Here is a 6547-nt window from a genome sequence, read left to right as displayed (position 1 = left end):
GCGACGAGGAAGCCATGACGAGTGTGCCTGGACGCGCTGTGCAGCCTGTTTTATGGAACACCTCAACCAATGAAATGGGAGAACTAGCATTTTTCTTCGATGAATATGTACTACTGAAAGCCTTAGTAGTAGTGCAAACTTTACGATGAGTGGCGTATCCAGGAACGAACGAAAAAATCAGTTGTTGGAAATAGTGATAAGCCAGAGGCTCTGAGCGCTGGGTGGTGGCACCAAGAAGTAATGATTTTGGTGGCGCTCCCAGAGGAGGACTGCACCTTAAAGCCAACCAGCAGTTTTCTAATATGGCGAGTTTTATATGGCTTTTTTGGCTGCAGTCGCACATCTTCCATGTTTGTGTGAACACCCGATCCGCCAGCGATCAGCGTGGCCAGACTCAGGTCAACGGGATTAAAAAGACATTAGGAAAACTGTGGTCCACAACAAGTTGGCGATAGAAACACCTGGAAATCGAACTCGTGTTAGGCGGAATTCAACGCGAATCCAACTTTGCCGCTCTCGCCCAGACGCTGCTACAACCGAGAAGCCTGTCCCGCACACGATTGGCCAAAGGTTCGAGACACTTCTGGACCGCCATCTAGCCGAAATCTGAATGGTCGAAAGTCTGGACCCAAACGGCAGTTATGACCCAGTATTGGCCGAATGCCGGTTGCCATCGGGAGGGCATCCGATTTCCCCGAAAGGGCTCGCCGCTTACACTGTAGATGAAGCAAAATATCACTATTACCTTGACCTTTTAATTTTTTATTCCTGTCCAAATTTCCGGATGTGTTAATCATCGTTAACTTTACACGATTATGCAGGCGTCCAGGCTTTCATCGATGATAAACGCTGGTTCCCCATTTTCATTGGTTCAAGTGCCCTACAAAACACTCCGCGCACCCCGGTGAGGTACACTCGCCATGGCTTCCTCATCTGCGCAAACGGTCGTTGCAAGTGCCCCCATCTCTGTTAAATGATGCGCAGTGGGCATTTCCATCCTTTCGTGGAAAACCTGCGTGGCCGCCTGTTTCGCAACGTTCACGTCAAGCAGTTCGAGCGCATATCAGGACCCTACCACAGTGCGCGAACCTCGAAACAAATTCCCTCGGTGAGAAAACGTTCATCAAGTGTAGCGGACTAGGACCTTATCAGTGTGTTCGGATAAATTAACAAGCAAAGTAACCAATACAAAATCACCAAATCACAATAGGAAAGGAATGAGTGGTCAAATGGGGACTCACGAATGTGTAGATCCAATAGTCCACTACACCGATCCAAACGCAGCAAATGGCTGTGAAACAAAATATTCGCTTGTCGGAATTTCCCACAGGTGGTTCCGCGTGTGTGATATATTCCACGGTAGGGAAATTTTTCACGCCTCAAAACGTCGCATCAGCAGGTTCACACCGGAAAATTGTGTATTCGTAACATTAAAACAAACGTCACGATACAATATGTACGACAGTTACAAAGTGTAGCTTAAGTTCAGGAAGAACGGTAAATGTTACAACGGATTACAGACACTACACAAGTACCAGTGCCACCGGGGAGGACTTGCACGTGGTCCCAACGACTGAAAACGACGCCGAATGCACGACACACACCATGCGAAGCGGACTTCAACGTTGGCAGACTGGAAACTTATTTTCGATTGCTGGGCTTGGTGTGCTACACAGTCACCAGTTTCTTGGCGCCGAAACATCTCGGTGGTTCAACCGAGAGCACCGACTGCTGTCCGAGGAATGTAGTTCCTTTGTCATAAGCTTGTGACAGTTGTCATTTCCAGACTTTCACACACATTGGTGTAAGCCGCACTCAGTCGTGGTGCAAGAAAGGTAATGGAGAGCAGTGTGAGATAAGCCGGCGGTAAATTGGCGTCATTATATTTTAAGTTTATTGAACAGCATGAAAGAAAAATAGTTTGTTTTTTGTGGTGTATGCAGTGTGAAACAATAACAAGGTAACTACAATTTTACCAACTTCCCTTAATTTTTGGCTGCGTACGAAGTCCAACTTAAGTAGGATTTACATACGAGTTTTGTAAGGTGTCGCTGCTACGGATTTGCACAGAGCTCCGTTGAAATCGTGCGCCTTATGAGGCTTCCACTAAGAGAGTAAAATTGATGCATAGACCACAAATATATTATACCTTGACCAATATCTGAGTTACAGAGGATTATGTTAAGCATTCTGCGACTCCTAGATACCTCAATTTTTTGTATAGGTGGACACGTTTTGTAGGGTATCAAGTAACTTTCGCTGTCTATTTTGTTCGGTATTCAATTATTTTTACATCACTACGATCAGGACAACTTCCATTCGTTCCTCGGTCATCTAAGTATCAATCATCGTCTGCGACAGCGATCAACCAGTACAAACTACTCTGCTTACACACAGCAATGAGTGCTTTTATTGCGTAGTGTTATGCCCAGCCAAATTTTCCTCATTGTTTACAAGGCCCCTGTTGATCAACACAGATCAGCACAGCATCTCACACTTCTTGGTCACCGAAAAGCCTCGGTCGCTTGTTTAGCTTGCCATGGTGCATTTAACCTCCTCCTATTATCTATCCTGCACCAAACCCATGGTTACAGCACTGCATGCACTGCATCCTACTCGCGACTAAAATTAGCGGTTACATGTACGTCCTGCTCGCTCCTTTGTATCTAATGTTTCCGTTTGATCATTCGCAAACGTATGACTTAAAAAACTGCCGAAAACGCTCTGACGCGCTCACCAACAAATTTTTTATACTTCCACACGGAAATCTTCAGCCCGATAAACACAGGAGCTGGACAAATGCACGTTTACAGCCAATCTTCAGAAGTTGTTTATTACAGGGGTCCACAATTTGACAGTCCACGCTTCACGCAGAGGGGCAATCATTAAGGCTTGCGACCAGGAGAGGGAATGCTGACCAGGTATTAAGCTGCGTGTATTGGGATTTGTAAATTATGGCTTCCAGGAAAAAGCATTTCAAATATTGAACATAAACTCCAAAATGAAACATTACCTCTCCGATTAACAAACGGTGAAATGTATAAAGCCGAAAGCATCACATTACACTAACGTCCTAACGCATTGTTATCCGCTTGGTTGGGGAAAACGCCCTACATTATTAAACCTTTTATCTCATAGATGCACACATTGAGAACTTGACTTCCCATCGATTTGTCTCTGCATGATCAACTGAATTCCTTCAATGACGGCACTTGTACATGTCATGTAACCTATGGGACCTCACTGTTCCAGCATACTCCGTGCACGTGCTGCAACAGTGAACTCCATCTATGTGATACATCATTGTGTTGCTTCTTGACTTGGCTCGCCAAAAACGCTCACATCACTAAGCCTGTCATCCCGAAAACGCTGACACCGCGCATTTAATTTCCGTCGGTATCTTTGCAGCATGATTGAATAAATTATCTAAGTTTGAGCTCTTGCATTTTATGGCCCCTGAGGAGTCCCTGAACGGCTCCATAGGACTTTGTAAACTATGTGCCTTTCGTTTGTCCCTGTGCAGAGCTATAGTTTTCGTGTTTGTTACAGTTACATTTTGCTACGTAGCTCCGGCAACTTGCACGTTTGCTACATTCCTCGCGTATTTACATTAAGTATAATAATTGCAACTGCAGCTCAAGGCAGGACCACACTGACCCAGCTCATTCCATGTAAGTACTGTAACAAGCTTCACAATGTCTGTACAAAATAGTGACCCGTGTCTGACGGCAGGCGTAACACGAAATGGCTGACAGTTAGCACGCAGAATTCGATTAAAGTCCTAAGTATTTTACGATGTAAATTCAGGTTTCAAAATGAACTCGATGCCAATGGTGACAACATACATCTAATGCACCTGAAGCACAACCCAGTTACAATGTATTACCATGCAGTCGTGAAGAGTTATTTATTATGTGCGTACAATTTGTATGAGAAATAACAAGAGTAAATTATTTTCACTGGTGTTCCGTTCAACGGCCGTTGCACATCCGGGAAACACTTGGCTATATTTTTTATTCTCGTTTATTCTGCACGAACCAGCATCCTTAAAGAACTTGAATTAAACAGAAATATTAGGGAATTTTTCCAGATAGTTTAGGTAACAGAGTCCCACCTGCCCAGTTAAAAGTTGGTCTCTACCGTTCCACGTTGAGGGGAACTGTCCCCATGCGGCACACCGGAAGGAAAACGATTCGGCAGATTGGACCTTGTTCTAGTTTCCCGCATTAACATCTACATATGAATCACGCACCCCGTGGAACGGTTGTGTTTACTCACATTATTATGTTTCACTCTCACTGAGCGTATGGTAAACTTTTCCTATAACCTTAAAAATTTTTAACTCAGTATGTTCTGAATATCGCCGTTAACCTATTCCCCGGGCTGTCTGTACGATATAAACGTCCAACCGCCCAAATTTTCTAGAAGCCACTTGTTCAACTCGGCTCAAGAAGGCGGCACTTATAACGCAAGCACATTTACCGTAGAACGCGGATTGAGGACGAAATAAGAATATATGTATTTATTCAAAAGTTTGTTCACAAATGCACCACAATATAGTTGTAGTTGGGGACTGGATAGGGCAAATTCGATGGTACCACCGTGTACAATACTGACATTGAACCAAGTTTATGGTTCTTCCTTTGATTCCGTCAGGATCTTCGAGGCAGCGTTCAGTACATGTTATCACCTGCCAAGAGGGCTTGGAAACTGGGTAAGGTGGATGTTACATCGATAACGGCCGTCCCAAGATCATGCCTCGCGTCATACGCACCAACTTGTCGTTGATCGCCAGTCTGGACATTTGGTTGAGTCCCCTCCTTATCTGAGCTTATTTCAACAACAGCGTCCGTTTTGTCGCGACGTTCTGGGCCTTCTTGCACAGGAATTCTGCCAGGTGTAGGGCAGGGGTATCCAAATTCAATAACGTTGCTTGAAGCGGCTGTTCGTAGCCAGCAATGCTTGTATCCATGGCGGGTGTGATGGGAGGCTATAGAGTAAGTGGCGGCAGCTCTTTGGTGCCAGCGCGCGAGACGAAAATTTCATGCCTAATTGCATATATTGCAAAATGTTTGGGCTCCAACCGTTGATACACTGCTTGAACACCGTGGAACACCATGTTCAAGGAGGGACTTGTTGATTGCGTTCCATGCCGTGGCACATCCATGTGCGTGGAACTGGTTCTCTCCCGTTTTTTAATATTTAAGGATATTGTTGAATGCGGTGCGATTGGGGCAAAAACGATACTGGAAAACGGATCTCGTTCCATTCTTCCGTATTTCCATGTGCATTGGTATCTCATACCAGTTTGCCTACCAAATCCACTTGATTGAGCGCAATATCACTTATTGTCTTTAGGTAGTATTAAATACGCGCTTAGTTAATCTTAGATTTTACGTAATCAAACATTAGTATGTGATATAAGGAACATTCCGATTTGCTCACTTGTCTTCACTGAATTCGAGCAACTTTACTATTGTTTCCATGCTACCGCGAGCGTCAGTTTTATGCTTCCACTGGCAACCACTACCGGCACGTCCCAAAGGAGTCTACTTAGCAGCACACATTTGCTACGTCAGCTACGTTGACGTCGGCATGCGAACTATAGTTAACGTACCACTATTTGTTTTAGAAGTAGAATAAAAATGTCTTACTGTTGGTAAGAGTATCTCTTCAGATTTCCAAACTTTTAGGAGGTTATGGTAATAGCATCCCCCTTTGGGGCGCTGTTCAAATGCTCTTGACATGCTTTAGGGCGTTAACATACTTTATACATATTTGATGGTTGTTTTCACGTGAACGCTACTTGAAGGGGGGCTCAGGCCGAGAACCGAGCTGGGGGAAATACCGTTACTACAACTAACGAAATGAAACATAGGTTATCAAGCGAATTTAATCCACTCGGAGAAATACTACAGAAACAGCGGAAGCAGTTTGGAGCAGCGCGTCCAGAGATTAACGAATCACTGATGCAGATATTGCACATGCAGAATATAACAGCCGGTAAGTTTTCTTCGGCTGATGCAGCCGCGGCCTCAATCACGGATTTCACATTCTAACCTCTTTCAGGTCACATCTTTGACTTCATGTTTAAGCGGCACAAGAATGTTTTCGAAACCAGCTTTCCCAAATTTGGTGACGAATAGAAATCCAGATTACTACTGCAGAACTCAGCAAACCGGAGTGTAAATGGCTCACAAATTTTGTTCTCCCGAAGCTGTCCTGCGACCTCAGCCTTAATGAAGCGGTCAGAACACTGTCCCAGATATTCGGCAATCATACATTACTGTTCAACATCAGTTATTAATGCCTGAATTTGGTCAAGAAAGATGATGGCGATTATGTCACGTTTACTGGTGTTATCAATCTAGAACGTGAGTGCTTCAAGCTCCGCCCGATGCCGGAAGGTCAGTTTAATTGCCTCATTTTAGCGTCCAGTCGTCCTAAGTTGCTAACATCAGAACCCGGTCGTTCAACAGGACGCTGAAATAACGTTGCAGAGCCTCGCCACCGAGTCTCAACGCTAATCAACCTGGCGGACGACACG

This window comes from Opisthorchis viverrini (genome assembly GCF_000715545.1).
Source record: "Opisthorchis viverrini unplaced genomic scaffold opera_v5_469, whole genome shotgun sequence".
Classification (NCBI taxonomy): Eukaryota; Metazoa; Platyhelminthes; class Trematoda; order Opisthorchiida; family Opisthorchiidae; genus Opisthorchis; species Opisthorchis viverrini.
The sequence above is the reverse complement of the archived record's forward strand: the minus strand, read 5'-3'. Positions refer to the sequence as shown.